Source organism: Ranitomeya imitator, chromosome 3, assembly GCF_032444005.1.
Source record: "Ranitomeya imitator isolate aRanImi1 chromosome 3, aRanImi1.pri, whole genome shotgun sequence".
In the NCBI taxonomy this organism is placed as follows: Eukaryota; Metazoa; Chordata; class Amphibia; order Anura; family Dendrobatidae; genus Ranitomeya; species Ranitomeya imitator.
Window position 1 is genome coordinate 655250053 of NC_091284.1, and position 15941 is coordinate 655265993.

General features: G+C 41.5%; 1 protein-coding gene across 8 annotated transcripts in view; it reads right to left on the reverse strand.

Annotated features, from left to right (window-relative positions):
* ENOX1 (ecto-NOX disulfide-thiol exchanger 1) overlaps window positions 1–15941 on the reverse strand; it is a 977400-nt gene that overhangs the window by 441997 nt on the left and 519462 nt on the right. The gene's annotated exons all lie outside the window — the stretch shown is intronic.

Genomic DNA, 15941 nt, shown 5'->3' on the forward strand with positions numbered 1-15941 from the left:
CCTCACCCCCTCACCCGCCGACCCTGCCACCCACCATGACTCGAGTATAAGCCGAGAGGGGCACTTTCAGCCCAAAAATTTGGGCTGAAAATCTCGGCGTATACTCGAGTATTTACGGTATGTAAATATATGAACACACACAGGAACATTAGTGTCAGTGCGAACTATCTGTTGACAATTCAATGAAATTTAATGAAACCCTATGGCAGGAGAACCCAACTGCTGACACAGACATAAAAAAAATCTAGACTGCATTTTGCCAAATAGTATGTAAGCCAAAATCCTTCTGGGAAAGTATCTTGTGGACAGAGGAGCCCAAGCTAAAGGTTTTTGGTAAAGCACATAATTCTACTGTTTACCGAAAATGGAATGAGGCCTACAAAGAAAAGAACACAGCACCTACAGTCAAATGTGGTGGAGGTTTAAAGAAATGTTGGGGTTGTTTTGCTGCACAAAGGAAATGCAGTGCTTATACTTGCACAGGTCTCAGAACTATTGCACTCCCAGGATGCAGCAAACCCATGTAATAAAGATGTCGGCAATACAGGTGCAAAATACTGATGAGGCAATCACTCACAACTAGTGATGAGCAAGTGTACTCGTTGCTTGGGTTTTCCAGAGCACGCTGGGGTGGTCTACAAGTATTTATGACTGCTTGGAGATTAAGTTTTCATCACCTCAGCATGCATGATTTACAGCTATTAGCCAGCTTGATTACATGTGGGGATTACCTAGCAATCAGGCAACCCCCACATGTACTCAGCCTGGCAAAAGCCGAGCAACGAGTACACTCGCTCATCACTATTAGTAACCACAAATAATATGAAAAGCGTGTTCACATTTTATTCTCTGTGTGGTTTTGGAATGTGGGGTGAATCCTGGGCTTGTTGGAAAAACATATAGGGGCCAATTCATCAAAGCTTTTATGTCACAAAAGGGGCTTAAAAGTTTAGAAAAATCACAAAATGTTATGACTCTTGGCATTTTCATGCCTCTTTAAATCAGTTCTGCTGAAATAGGCTGAGCTGTAAATGAGGCGGGGCAGGGGTGTGGCTATACCTCTCAATCAATTTCATCAAATCTGCCAGCATTATGTACACTAGAAATCCAGAGGCCCACACCGCTTACTAGAGGCACCAAATTCATTAAGTGGCATGCACCTCTTCATGAACTCCTCTCTGTGTAGTGTCTAGACTGACTTAGCAGAAGATTGTGCTACTCTAGTCTTGATGGATCAGGGCCATAGTCTTTGTGCAGATACATGCTTTGTTAAGTATTTGTAACTGCTCGGAGATTTAGTTTTTGTTGACGCAGCTGCATGATTTACGGCTACTAGCCAGGCTGAATACATGTGGGGGTTGCCTGGTTGCCAGGGAATCCCCACATGTATTCAAGCGGTATATCAGCTGTAAATCATGCAGCTGAGGCAACGAAAACTAAATCTCCGAGCGCTTACAAAAACTTGGGAGACCACTCGAGCAACGAGTACACTCGTTCATCACTACTCACAACCTACCAACTCATGGAGGGAGTGATTGCTTAGTATTAGATTGCACAAAAGAGGCTTGTATAGGGCGCTGGTCACACAGGTAATGCACAGTTACCCCTTCGCGACCTCCGCCATACTAGTACGCCGGAGGTCACATCTCTTCCTTTGATGTGGGCTCTGGCGCTGAGCACACATCAAAGTCGGGACATGTCAGCTGTTTTGTACAGCTGACATGTGCCCGCAATAGCAGCTTGTGGAATTGTGATCCACCTGCGGCTATTAACTAGTTAAATGCTGATGTCAAACTGACAGCGGCATTTAACACGCGCTTCCGGCAGTCAAGCCGGAAATACGCGCATCGGTTAACCCCATCACGTGATCAGGGGGTAATCGGTTCGTCGGCATGACAACCAGAGGTCTTCTTGTAAAATGTAAAGGTTTTTAAAAATATGAAAAAAAATAAACAATAATTCAAATCACCCCCCCCCCCTTTCGCCCTATTAAAAATAAAACAATAAAAAAAAATCAAACCTAGACATATTTCGTATCGCCACATTCAGAATCGCCCAATTTACCAATAAAAAAAGGATTAGCCTGATCGCTAAACAGCGTAGAGAGAAAAAAAATCAAAACACCAGAATTACGTTTTTTTGGTCGCTGCGACATTGCATTAAAATGCAATTAAGGGGCGATCAAAAGAAAATATGGCGCAATGACTTTTGTTTTTATTTTAACAAAGCTTGGAATTTTTTTCACCACTTAAGATAAAAAAAAACAACCTAGACATGCTTGGTGTCTATAAACTTGTAATGTCCAGGAAAATCATAATGGCAGGTCAGTTTTAGCATTTAGTGAACCTAGCAAAAAAGCCAAACAAAAAACAGTTGTGGGATTGTACTTTTTTTGCAACTTCACCGCACTTGGATTTTTTTTCCATTTTCTAGTACATGACGTGGTAAAACCAATGGTGTCATTAAAAAGCACAACTCGCCCTGCAAAAAACAAGCCCTCACAAGGCCATATTGACGGAGAAATAACAAAGTTATGGCTCTGGGAAGAAGGGGAGCGAAAAACGAAAACACAAAAAAGAAAAAAGGAAGGGTCTCTAAGGGGTTAAACAATCACCTCCTCCATGAGTTGGTAGGTTGTGAGTGGTTGCCTCCAATACTCAAGAATTTTTCATAACCTAGAAGATTGACTATTGCTAGACAATAAAAAGTCCAAAGGACTCAGCCTATTCGTGCATTCATGGAAGGTTTGCATAATATTCATTGAATGGTGGACCTTACCAGGTCAGTCTATGATTGCAAAGAGGTGTTTAATATATGAACATGCATTTTTTATGGGGGGTTTACGGGAGGGATAAGTTGAGATGTGAACATTGACCAAGAATATTTCTTAAAAGTAGTCTATGGCTACTTTCACACTAGCGTCGGAATCTCCCCGTCGCAATGCGTGGGGCAGAGATTCCGACGCTAGCGTTTAACGCACTGCACAACGGAGGCAGCGGATGCATTTCTCCGGCGCATCCGCTGCCCCATTGTGAGGTGCGGGGAGGTGGGGGCGGAGTTCCGGCCGCGCATGCGCGGTCGGAAAAAGCGGTCCGTCAGGAGCAAAAAACGTTACATGTAGCGTTTTTTTGCTCCCGATGGTCCGCCAAAGCACGACGTATGGCAATCCGTCGCAATGCGTCGTCAATACAAGTCTATGGGGATCCTTTTGCAGGATGCGTTTTTTCTGCAAAACGACGCATTGTGACGGATTGCAGTTAACGCTAGTGTGAAAGTAGCCTATCAGCTCAATTTACCTGGCTAAAATACTGCAACATTGTATGAGAAAATGCCCCTGGTTTAATTTATTAGCTCCTCATACCAATCAAGTGCGTGGTGCTGCAGTTGGGGACAGTCCCGGTCTCCTTGTATGACTGCAGGATCATCCACCTAACTAGAAGTGAAAAATTGCTGCAGATATACCAGTGCACTGAATGCGGAGTTCTGTATAACCCCACCACTGCATAGGCTGTAAGCGGTCAATCAGTGGTGGGGGCGGGTTATACAGAACTCATGAATATGGAGGACTAACTGGCAGCAGGTTTACTACTCCTCTAGTGATCATACCCTGCTGAAACAATATTTATGTTATCAAAACTACATTAATCAGCTCAGTAAGTGACATCACTGGAATCAGGATCGTTGTCTCTACATTATGCTGCTCTCAGATTAGGTGGCAAAAACCTGTGACAGATTCCCGTTAAATACCATCTATACTCAAGTATACGCCAAGATTTTCAGCCCATTTTTTTTTAGGTTGAAAGTGCCCCTTTCGGCTTGTCCCAGGAGGTCGGCGGGGGAGCGACAGGAGTGGCGGCTGTCACAGCATACTCACCTGCTGCCGGCGCGGTCTCTGCACTTCCCTGCTTCTCAGATGGTCTCTGGCGCCTGCAGCTCTTCCTGTGTTCAGCGGTCACATGGTACCGCTCACTAAAGTAATGTATATGGACACTCCTCCACTGCCATAGGCATGGAGCACATATTCATTACTTTAATGAGTGCTACCATATGACCGCTGAACACAGGAACAAGCTGTCAGGGCCGGAGACCATCAGAGTAGTGCAGAGACCGCGCAAGGAGAGTGAGTATAACGGGGGAGGGTGAGCCATGCGATATTCACCTGTCCCCGTTCCATCTTCGAGCTGTCTTCCGCGTCCTCTGGCTGTGACAGGTCAGAGGGTGTGCTGACGTGTTTAGTGCGCGTCTTGTGCCTGAACAGTCACTGCAGAGACCCGGAAGACACAGCGGTGCAATGGGGACAGGTGATTATCACAAGTGCTAGGGGACTCAGCCAGTGGCGACTCCAACACCTGGCCTCCATAGTGCGCCGATGTCCCCGCCTGCTCAGGACATCGGAACTCGGCACCCAGCGACGAGAGGCAAGTATGTCATCTTTTTTTTAATCGCAGCAGCATATGGGACATATTATTCTATGGAGCATCTTATGGGGCTATCAACTTTTATGGAGCAGCATATGGGGCATATTATTCTATGGAGCATCTTATGGGGCCATCAACCTTTATGGAGCAGCATATTATTCTATGGAGCATCTTGTGGGCCCATCAACCTTTATGGAGCAGCATATGGGGCATATTATTCTATGGAGCATCTTATGGTGCCATCAACCTTTGTTCAGCATTATATGGGGCATAATCAATGGAGCATCTTATGGGGCCATCAACCTTTATGGAGCAGCATATTATTCTATGGAGCATTTTGTGGGGCCATCAACCTTTATGGAGCATTATATGGGGCATATTATTCTATGAAGCATCTTATGGGGCCATCATTAACCTTTGTGCAGCATTATATAGAGCATATTTTAATATGGAGCATCTTATGGGGCCATTAGTAACCGTTGTGCAGCATTATACAGGGCATATTTTTGCATGGAGCATCTTATGGGGCCCATCATGAACTTTATGAAGCATTATATGGATCATACTTTTTAAGGAGCATCTTATGGGGCCCATCATGAACTGTATGGAGCATTATATGGGGCTCCTGATTCAATATGGATATTCAAAAACATTGAACCTACTGATGTGTCAATTAATTTTACTTTTATTGGTATCTATTTTTATTTTTTACATTTACCAGTGGCTGCTGCATTTCCCACCCTAGGCTTATACTCGAGTCAATAAACTTTCTCAGTTTTTTGTGGCAAAATTAGGGTCTCGACTTATACTCGAGTCTGCTTAGACTCGAGTATATACGGTATATAGATTCTGTGTATTTCAAGTCCTACCAGGGCTCTAAGAGCTGGGTATGATTTGATAGCTGCTGATTTTTCTTTGTGATTTCCATATAAACATAGCTGAGAAAACGAGCTATAACAGCAAGAAAGGAATGGCAAAAGAAGGGATACTTAACAAGCAATGTGCTTTACGGTTCACCCGGAGACACAATGGCCTGAAGAGGGTTTATTCAAGTCTTAAAGACTCTTCTCTTAACTGTTTAATTAGTGCAGGAACGCAAAAAGATATTCTAATTAGTTTGTCAGAGTGAAAGTTCATACACAAGTCAGAAATACAATCAAAGTCACCTAAGCCCGCCATTTATGGCACGATCCTCTGATGATCCAATGTGTACATGGGCTAATTATCTCTCCTAAATGCCAGATGCTGAGGGAAGTGAGGACTGGGCAAGTCGTTGCACTTCGTTGCGGCAGGATGTAAGCCACGGTCAGTAGGTATGGCAGTGGCTTCATTTTCTCTCCTTGCTGATATAAAAATGCACACTTCACTGAGCAAGAAGTCTCTTTTACATCGTGTTTATGTCGGTCAATTGTTAAAGATATACGGTATAAATTTTTTTTTTACAGAAATCAATAGTACTAGTGAAGATTAGAAACTAATATCTTGGATCTTTCTTCTCTTCTTCATTATTTATTATGCTTTGCTTTACAGCGCCATCATATTCCGTGGCAATTTACATATATTATCTTCCCTGTCCCTATTGGGGCTCACAATCTAGCTTCCCCATCAGTATGTCTTGGAGTGTGGGAGGAAACTGGAGAACCCGGAGGAAACAACTGCACGTCACATGGCACTGAGACGTGCATGAGAGGCGGGTGGTACGCAAATGAACATCGGAGGCACAGTTATCCTCCAGGCACCGCAAACCCCAACAACTAATTAACATAAAACATAAAAACTATTTCTCAGCAACAAGACCGCAGTTATGAGGCATACAGGCAGGACTAGTTTAACCATTCTATTACCTGTATGCCCATAGTAAAATCTTAAAAGCGTCCCCGGGGGGTGACAGATTCCCTTTAATTCAAAATGAGATAGGGGGATCGGACTGAGACAAGGATGCAGTGGGGCAGAACATGGTGATTTAAGGAACAGCTGACACATTTGTGCTTCTAGAAAAGTGTAGATAACATTGAATAATAAATTGTAATAAAGTCGATAGAAAAACACATTTCGTTGCAAATTTTAAAGCATGATTTATGTTACAGACACATGGAGGCTTCCCGCAGACGGTAAGCAGCTCCGATATTGGGCGGTGCTTGCTTAACCCCAAGGGATATTTGTAACAGATAATACCTGCACACCTGTAGCCAACTTAACAAGCAGGCAAGCAGAAATAATTATTCAGGGCACAGTAATAAAGTGTTGCTCAAGCTGCTGTAAAAAGAATATATTTAAAAATATAAACGTGCCTCGAGGGATTGATGCTGTGAAGAAGATGATTTGGTCTGTAAAGTTTTAGTCAACCATGTGTGATATTACAGAGCAATCTGGGGAAGTGCTAGATAGCAGAAAAATGAGGCCACAAAATTGTGTGTGCAGGAAAAAATATATATATTTTTTTCAGATGTCTTTCATACAGAAAGTATTAAAGAAAAAAGTGTATTCCTTTTTCTTTCTCAGAATATGCTTTACAGAAATTGCATCTCTTACAATCATATGCTGATGCGGCTAATTCAGGGATTGACAAGTATTTCAGAGAAAAGGCATTTAGCGTATTTGTGCCATATGATGCTAGAAGAAAACGTAGGTATTAATCCCCTCTCTGAGAACATGACACATAAGGCTTCATTCACACTAGCGTCGGAATCTCCCCGTCGCAATGCGTCGGGGAGAGATTCCGACGCTAGCGTTTAACGCTTTGCACAATGGGTGCAGCGGATGCATTTTTCCGGCGCATCCGCTGCCCCATTGTAAGGTGCGGGGAGGTGGGGGCGGAGTTCCGGCCGCGCATGCGCGGTCGGAAAAAGCGGTCCGTCGGGAGAAAAAAACGTTACATGTAGGGTTTTTCTTCCCCGACGGTCCGCCAAAGCACGACGCATTCGTCGCAAGACGGATGCGAAGTGTGCAAATCCGTTGCAAATGCGTCGCCAATAGAAGTCTATGGGGAAAAAACGCATCCTGCAAGCACTTTTGCAGGATGCGTTTTTTCTGCAAAACGACGCATTGTGACGGATTTACAAAAAACGCTAGTGTGAAAGTACCCTAAAATATGGGGGATTGCAACATTTCTTGCTTCATATGGGCCTGCAAACAGAAAGGTTACATTTATAACTGGAGATGGAGAATTTGCAGGCAGAAAAGCTGAAGACAGATTATGGTCACAAAGGCTCCATCCTCGGAGTGTTTGACAACTCTTAGGACAAGGATTCTTGGCATCTCTCATGGTACTTGCTCTCCGCAAATGCAAGAACTATGAAGTAGCTGCAGCCTTTAGATTAGAGCAGTGGCTCCTGCAATCTGAGGCCCAGTGGCCCCGTCAGTCAGACACCCGGTGATCACGGAGGCTTATAGCTTGAACTTGCTACAGGGTAGATTTGATTTAAATCTAACTGATTTAAATCACGATTTAAATCACTAGTCAGTAAGGCTTGATTTAAATCAGTGATTTAAATCAAAGTTTCTACCTAACTGAATTTGACTCCGGAGAGGTCCCAGCCTCTTCTTCACGGCAAAAATGTTACAACATGAACAGAGTTGAGAAAAAGACCTTAATTCTATTGTTCTACAAACCTATGAATACAGAATCAACCCCTTCAGTGCCAAGTCCAAGAAGTTAGACAATATGTTTCTGATTGTTTGGAGTGGAATAGATCTGCACAACACAAGAAGAATGTGAATCTAAGTGTGAGGAGGAGGAAGGGCAAGCAGACAAGAAAATGAAAGTGAAACTTTGAGCACAATACTGCAGCATAGCCACAGACAGAAAAGTCTGGATCTGTTTGTGTGTACGATCTGAGGTTTATTACATTCTTTCCTTATAATGGCAGCAGGCCGTAAAAGAGACCCAGTTTGGGAATATTTTAATGAAGCTCCTTCGCCTATCGGTAAGGCAGGCATGCGTGCAAAATGCAAACGATGCAACAAAGAGATGCAAGGCCTGGTGGCGCGAATGAGGCAACATCATGAGAAGTGCGGTGATGAAGATCCCAAACTGGGTCTCTTTTACGGCCTGCTGCCATTATAAGGAAAGAATGTAATAAACCTCAGATCGGTCTTTTTCTCAACTCTGTTTATGTTGTAACATTTTTGCCGTGAAGAAGAGGCTGGGACCTCTGCGGAGTCAAATTCAGTTTTGAGAACTGCGTAAGTAAAGCGAGCGTCTGTGATAATATAGGAGAGAAACTGCCCACTAATCCTACAGAAACCTCTGGAAGAGCATGGCATTGTGAATGTTACACATATACAGCCTTTATTCTACTGAGTTAAACAACTCAGCTTTATCTCATGATGGAAGAACCTTTGGATGGTAAAATATTTTCCTCAAAAAGCAGTTTATTGAAAAAAATCCGATTTAAATCAAAAAATCCGATTTAAATAAAAAAAATCCGATTTTTTTGATTTTTTTTAAAAAAAACACATTGATTTTTATCCACCCTGATTTGCTACCAGGCCAATATGTCCTCTCCAGCAGAAATGTCATACTGCATGGCGGCCATTCAAAGTGCCACTTATGCAACACATGGCTGGGCCGTTTCTGGCTCGGAAGGAGGATTATCTCAAAATGATCATACGCCCAAATAGTCTGAGACAGACAACACCTTTAAAAATATTTTTCTTCACTTCGTGAACAGATCTCTGTAATATTAGAAAATTAATAAACATCCAAGGACTAAAATTGCCTAAAAAGTCAAGATTGTTGGTAAAAGCCACAACCAGTGATGAGTAACATATTACACAGCGCTCTTAAAATCTGAAGATTTCAATCTACAGCATAAATATAGGTCATATGTTATGAATCGGCTGTTATAATGGAAAAAGACCTTTTATACAGTAAACCCAAATGGCTCTATATTAAAACGTCAAATTCACAAAAACGTACAGTGCAAAGAAAAGTGACAAAATATTATGACTTATGATATTTTAACTTACTTCTAAGTTTTTCTGGTATTTATGGGAATTAAATTGCTGTGCTTGAACACGGCAGAGTTATTTTTTCACATAAATGGTCTCTCCGTTAATAAATCACCCATAATGTGGCTGTATGCTGCTTACAAATGTCATTATTACACATGAGGCATGTACGGACCATGAACACTACAGGTGAAATACAATTTTATTTATCAGACGAATATGCTAAAGTGCTGTTTTTACATGACATGTATAAGGTTCCCTTCCTATTATTCACACTGCCGTTGCCATTATTTGTAGAAAAACTGAGAAAAAAAAAGTGTTCAAGTCTTGAAAGAAATTACATTTTCAAGAGACATTGCTGTCTCAAGAATAAAAAGGAAGGCAATTGGTTTATGGTTTATGGTAGTTCATCTACAAAATAATTCCCCATGAGTAAGCAATGCATTGCTCCTCATGCTTGCTGAAAGTTTGGTGTACACTTTGGCCACAAGCTCTCTTCTATGTTTTACTTCACACGGATCTGTCAGTGTAGAAAATTCTCAATCGCTACTCAGTGTATACATTCGGGTCATTTTTATACACTCCCTACTTTTACTTGCTTAGTTTTACGTCACAGTGCCCTACTATACCTATCAGTGTAGATTAACCATTCAATTACTATGTATTACTACTTATCCATGTAGTTTGCAGCTCATGTTTGTGTGGAAGAGCTATAGTATCTTCGTTTTTAATGAATATTATTATAAAACATGCAATAAAACAAAGAAACTATTTTATACTTATGATTGTATGATGTTCAATATTAGCTGGAGTTTATCACTGGAACATGTATATTGCCCTCAAAGCTACGTAACAAGTTTGTATCAAGGCTTCAATTTAACCAAATACCAGCCCTCAGCCCTTATCCACGTGTACGTCACTTGACAAACAGTAAGGTTTTTAATATTAGACTTAGGACTGTTCCCATTTCGGTCACCGTGATGAGGTGGGATGACTTTTGCATTTTTTTTTTTACCAACTAAATACCATATACAATACAACAACAAAATAGATGCCAAAAAATACAATTACAAACTAATTTGACCCAGTGAGACCCCACCTGATTTAATTGAACATTGTAATATACGGGTCTATATCACAAGGACAATTTCTTACTATGTTTATACCAAATCTAGGGGTTATTTTATATTATCTACTAATATAATTGTCTAAGGGTCACTTCCGTCTGTCTGTCTTTCTGTCTGCCTGTCACAGATATTCATTGGTTGCGGCCTCTGTCTGTCATGGAAATTCAAGTCGCTGATTGGTCGTGGCAAAACGCCCACAACCATTGCCACGTCCATTCAGCGACGGCCATAGCGCAATGGCCGCTGCTTTACTGCCCTGCAGTCAGCGCTGAGCGCTCACACAGGGTTAATGCCAGAGTTAATGGACCGTGGTGTAATGCAGGGGTGTCAAACTGCATTCCTTGAGGGCTGCAAACAGGTCATGTTTTCAGGATTTCCTTGCATTGCACAGGTGATAATTTAATCACCTGCAGAGAATGATTCCAGCACCTTGTACAATGCTAAGGAAATCTTGAAAACACACATGGTTTGAGGCCCTCGAGGAATGCAGTTTGACACCCCTGGTGTAATGCACTCCATTAACGCTGCTATTAACCCTGTGTGACCAACTTTTGACTATTGATGCTGCGTATGCAGCATCAATAGTAAAACGATCTAATGTTACAAATAATAATAATAATAAAAAAATAAAAAAAGGTTATTCTCACCCTCCGCCGTCGCCTGCTGTCCTCGGCAGTGCAAGCGGCAGGTTCCGGCGCCAAGGATGCTATGCGAGAAGGACCTGCCATGACATCACGGTCATGTGACCGCGATGTCATCACAGGTCCTGCGCTCATACCAACCCTGGGACCGGAAGCTGCCGCGTGCACCGCACACAGCCGCCAAGACTACAAGGGGCCCTCGGAAGATAAGTATATGTTTCTTTTCAAGTCTTTTTTAACCACGCATATAGTGCCCACATTGCTATATACTACATGGGCTGTGTTACATACTGCGTGCGTGTAGTTATATACTACATCTCTGTGCTATATACGATGTAGCTGGGCAATATACAATGTGACTGTGCAATATACTACGTAGCTGTGCAATATACTATGTGGCTGTGTCGGTTCTGTTATATACTATGTCGACTGTGCAATATACTACGTGCCTGTGCAATACACTACGTAGCTGTGCAATACAATACGTGGCTATGTTATATGCTATGTGGCTGTGTTATATACTACATAGCTCTGCTATATACGACGTACGCTGTGTTACATACTACGTCGGTTGTGTTATATACTACGTCACTGTGCAATATAGTACGTAGCTTGTGCTATATACTACCTACATATCCTAGATTACCCGATACGTTAGAATCGGGCCACCATCTAGTAAATATATAATTGTTGTTAATCAACAACGTGAAATATTTATTTTGCAAATTATCAAGAAACTTCTATTTTTTTTGTATTTGTACATACAGCTCATCCTACAAATGGATACTGTATCATCGATTTCCATCGGCATAAATAGATGCTTCTAATATCGAAATACAAGCATGCCCATTTTAAAGCTTTAGATTAAATTAACACCTACTGTTTCAATTTGTTTCCTACCTAATTAAACTAAGCTACTCGAGGCAGGGGACTTCTCTGTTTCTCCGGTTTCAGGGCTTGCACAAGTCTTGCTGTATTGATTATTGTTTCCTTGCCGTACTGTGAGAACCATGCAATGAGCTGTTCTAGAAAAATACATTTAGAAATGTATAAACCATATATGATGTATGTGGTCTAAGCTATTCTATCTAGATTCACTTATTGTCTGTTTAATAAGCCACTATTAACAGGCAGAGCTCTGGCTGTTTTTGCCTTTTGAGACTTTTAATTGTACTATTACATATTGATATCATTTAACCATCAGCATTCAAGTATTTAACTAGACAAAGTAATATTTTAACCCAAAACCTTCAAAATAGAGTCATTACTTAAACCACTTGGCTTTAACTTGGTATATTATTTTACTGGTGACTAAAATTACATGCCAACCTTTGAGGTCGAATTCAGATATCCATGCATGATGGTCCAAGAGCAGACCTCAATGCACGGACTGGCCACGGGACTCCTGACCCAAACTAGACCGCCTCATAGCATTATAGGAGGCTGTCAAGTTCAGGTCAGGAGACCCATGACCAGCGTGTGCATTGCTGTCCACACTTAGACATGATACATGGATGTTTGAATGTGGATTTATGTACAGTATTTCCATGAACATTTAGGGCAGAGGGGCACAACCTTTTTTGGTCTAATGGCCACATTGTCATACTGAATCAACCTAGGGGCTGCACTAACAAATTAAAGTGTTATGGCTTCTGTGCTCATCAGCTTCTTGCTATTACTCTTCTATGTGAGGCTGCGCACATATACTTAACCTTCCAGAACAGCATTTGGGCTATTTGGGAGCTCACACTACACAGGGAGCGCCTACTGTACATACAGGAGTTATGTGAGGGCTCATACTGTATGTAGGTGGCTGTGTGTGGGCTCTTATGATATATAGGGGGCTGCGTGCGGGCTCTTATGATATATAGGGGGCTGTGTGTGGGCTCTTATGATATATAGGGGGCTGTGTGCGGGCTCTTATGATATATAGGGGGCTGTGTGCAGGCTCTTATGATATATAGGGGGCTGTGTGCGGGCTCTTATGATATGTAGAGGCTGTGTGTGGGCTCTTATGATATGTAGAGGCTGTGTGTGGGCTCTTATGATATATAGGGGGCAGTGTTTAGGATCATACAGTATATAGGATGACATTTGAATACTTAATTTTGCTCAATATTTATCAATATAAATATAAAATAATAATAGTTATTATTAATATGGAGTAGAATTAATTTCCGCCTACTTTTTCGGACCTACTCCACAGTCACGGTCTTTCATGTGTGCCCTCGTGAAAATTAATTGCCACCCGATATATAATTTTTCTGTCACATTTGGAAATTGAGTTCTCAAATTGATGTATGCTTTAGTGCTAGAATTGCTCCATATAGCATACCCCGCCTATATATCGTCTAGTTCTGAATAGATATGCCATCTCAACAATAGGTTTCCTACTGTAAAAAAAAAACAACACAATTTCACAAGCATTAAAAAACACGAATATAAAAACACTAACTATGGCATACACATAGTAACATAGTAACATAGTAACATAGTTAGTAAGGCCGAAAAAAGACATTTGTCCATCCAGTTCAGCCTATATTCCATCATAATAAATACCCAGATCTACGTCCTTCTACAGAACCTAATAATTGTATGATACAATATTGTTCTGCTCCAGGAAGACATCCAGGCCTCTCTTGAACCCCTCGACTGAGTTCGCCATCACCACCTCCTCAGGCAAGCAATTCCAGATTCTCACTGCCCTAACAGTAAAGAATCCTCTTCTATGTTGGTGGAAAAACCTTCTCTCCTCCAGACGCAAAGAATGCCCCCTTGTGCCCGTCACCTTCCTTGGTATAAACAGATCCTCAGCGAGATATTTGTATTGTCCCCTTATATACTTATACATGGTTATTAGATCGCCCCTCAGTCGTCTTTTTTCTAGACTAAATAATCCTAATTTCGCTAATCTATCTGGGTATTGTAGTTCTCCCATCCCCTTTATTAATTTTGTTGCCCTCCTTTGTACTCTCTCTAGTTCCATTATATCCTTCCTGAGCACCGGTGCCCAAAACTGGACACAGTACTCCATGTGCGGTCTAACTAGGGATTTGTACAGAGGCAGTATAATGCTCTCATCATGTGTATCCAGACCTCTTTTAATGCACCCCATGATCCTGTTTGCCTTGGCAGCTGCTGCCTGGCACTGGCTGCTCCAGGTAAGTTTATCATTAACTAGGATCCCCAAGTCCTTCTCCCTGTCAGATTTACCCAGTGGTTTCCCGTTCAGTGTGTAATGGTGATATTGATTCCCTCTTCCCATGTGTATAACCTTACATTTATCATTGTTAAACCTCATCTGCCACCTTTCAGCCCAAGTTTCCAACTTATCCAGATCCATCTGTAGCAGAATACTATCTTCTCTTGTATCAACTGTTTTACATAGTTTTGTATCATCTGCAAATATCGATATTTTACTGTGTAAACCTTCTACCAGATCATTAATGAATATGTTGAAGAGAACAGGTCCCAATACTGACCCCTGCGGTACCCCACTGGTCACAGCGACCCAGTTAGAGACTATACCATTTATAACCACCCTCTGCTTTCTATCACTAAGCCAGTTACTAACCCATTTACACACATTTTCCCCCAGACCAAGCATTCTCATTTTGTGTACCAACCTCTTGTGCGGCACGGTATCAAACGCTTTGGAAAAATCGAGATATACCACGTCCAATGACTCACCGTGGTCCAGTCTATAGCTTACCTCTTCATAAAAACTGATTAGATTGGTTTGACAGGAGCGATTTCTCATAAACCCATGCTGATATGGAGTTAAACAGTTATTCTCATTGAGATAATCCAGAATACACCACTCTTTGAGAAATTATAGTGGCACTTGGAAACTTCAAGATTCCCAGAAGATCCCTGCCTGTGGCTGTAAGGAACATTAATGTGAGCATATGAGCACATGCTAGATAAATACAGCAATAACCTACAAGTTCTCCTATTATATATTTCAGAGGGCGCTATAAGTTCATGCTGTACAACAACATTAAAGCATCAAGACTGACAATGTTAAGTGTCAAGTCTCAGTGCTGGATTAGGACAAAGCGTTATACACAGACTTCATATCTTCCTACCCAACACTCGTTCACAAGCTGAGTTTTTATTTTGTTTAGCATAAGTAATGGATTCATACATCATGATATTCAAAGGAAAACTCTTTTATTGTCTGCTAATAACTCATGCTGTAAACTAAATGACTAAATCCCAGCAAAACTAAGTACTATGGCTAATAAAAATGCAAATGATTAGAAAGAGCCACTACTGTTGTGTTCCAGTTGTAAATGTATAATTAATAGAAACTTTAACCATTCTGGGTTCTGACGCCTTCAGCAACACATATCAAGCCGAAAGAGGAGAATCTGAAGTGAGCTTCCACTTTAGATAGAAATACAGATAGCGGCAGCGTAACGCTCGGGCGCGCTCTGCTAATTTTTACAGCATAATATTTAACTAGAAGACCACGGTTATTATCAAACTACAAGGCTTCCAGGTACAGGGAGCTTCAAAACATTGCTGGAATGAGAACAATTACAGTTGTGAAGGTCTGACATTAAGGAACTTAAATTAAGGTAAGAAGGTCATTGGAAATATAGAGCACGCTGATTTTTTTTTTTTCACTTACTCTCTAACCATTTTGGAAGGTTCTGTTCACAATGGCACCATAACTTCCATATTCATATTATCTAAGAAGGATACTACGGATCTTTATAATAATAAATATACAGTTTCCTTTGATGTATCAATGGGTTCGGCCAATTGTCCAATGCTTATGTTGGGGGAGGGGGCTT